General features: G+C 44.6%; 1 pseudogene; it reads left to right on the forward strand.

Annotated features, from left to right (window-relative positions):
- Nucleotides 1-789: 789 nt before the first annotated feature.
- On the forward strand, nucleotides 790-1,671 carry LOC136456701 (uncharacterized; annotated as a pseudogene).

Raw genomic sequence — 1,671 nt, forward strand, 5'->3', positions numbered from 1 at the left:
ATATATATATATATATATATATATATATACGCGCGCGCGCGCGCGCTAAGTAGCATGCACCATGCAGAGCCCCTGATGGCTCTTTTGTACTGTAGCGGCCTGGTGACTAAGCAGCCTAGCACGGCGGCTAAGACCTGCCGTTTTGCTGGAGGTTACTCCAATTATACTGCATCCTAGGTGCTTTCATTTACTCAGAAGTCAGAAAAGTATAAAGCACCGTACAACATCTACCCTCTGTCCCAAAAAAATTGGCAAAATAGCCGAATTCGTCCCTGAGCTATCGTGTTTGGTTCAATTTCGTCCTTCAACTATAAAAATGTTCGATTCAGTCCCTGAACTATCCAAATCGGACCAACTTCGTCCATTCGCCGACATGGCACGCCACGTTGGCTCGCCTAGTCACTGCCCAGTCAGCTTAGGGTTTCAACCCCTATTGAACAGACCATTTTTGCTCCCATTCTCATTTTGAACACACCAACAGCATCTCATTTCTCCTCCCCATGGCAACTGCACACGAGCACTAGGGTTTGGGTCCATGGGGAGGAAGCATTTGGTCTGACGATTGAAGGAGCGACGCGGAGGAACCTGCATCGTGGAGGTGTGACACATTGTGGAATGGTGAAGCTGGTTTTGAAGTACTGTCATGTCTTGTGGAATGGTGAAGCTGGTTTTGAAGTGAGAGATAAAAAATGGAGGTTCACAGTAGATCTCAACAACAGGACATGCTCATGCAAATATTGGCAAGTTTCTAGGATTCCATGCGCACATGCTTGTGCTTTACTGTTCAAGATGTCTGAAGAGCCTAATAAATATGTACACATGTGTTTTCCTCTTGAGGCATACAAGAGGACATATCAAATGTCCTACAACCTGTAGAGCATGAGTCGGCATGGCCTGTGTCCCAAAATCCTAAACCATTGCCTCCTAGAGTGAAAAAGATGTCAGGTCGGCCAAAGAAAAACAAGAGAAAAGATCCTTCAAAGCCAAAGAAATCAAGCACTAAGTCATCAAGAGTTACTAAAATCAAATGTGGCCGGTGTAAAGGGGATGGTCACAACTCCAGAACATGCACCGTGACAATGGTGTTTATCCTTTTTATTATCGTGTTATTTGTTTGCTGATTTCAGATGCGCTAACTTTTGGTGTGTAACTGCAGGGAGGCTCGGGGTCACACAATCCTTCACAGCAGCATGCCACCAATGCAACAAGGCAGGCAAATATCAATCCATTGGCAATGGAACCTGCACAATCCAAGCAACGTAAAGGAAAGCGTCTAGTACCATCTTCAAGTCACGCCAATTCATCTGTCAATTCATCCTATCTTCAGGTTAGCAAATTTCAGTGAGGTGATTTAAAAAGACAAAATTTTAGTAAAGTAATTTCTTTCCATTTTTTCAGTCTAGCCATAAGAAACAAAGGGTGTCTTACACAAAATCTAGAGCCATTGCTGAAGCATCCGCAAAGGCAGCTGCTGGTGGAAGTCCATCTATTATAATCGAGACAAGTGCTGGCACGGCTGCTGGGACATCTGCAAAGGCAACCATCAATGTTTCAGGAGGAACCGGCTCAGCCAAAATTCGATCCACTTTAGCTGGCCGTGGAGGAGAAAACAGCTCCTCTCGAAAAAGAATAGGAAAAGACATAGTGTCATCAGAGAAGAGCATCACGTAG

Source organism: Miscanthus floridulus, chromosome 1, assembly GCF_019320115.1.
Source record: "Miscanthus floridulus cultivar M001 chromosome 1, ASM1932011v1, whole genome shotgun sequence".
Taxonomy (NCBI): Eukaryota; Viridiplantae; Streptophyta; class Magnoliopsida; order Poales; family Poaceae; genus Miscanthus; species Miscanthus floridulus.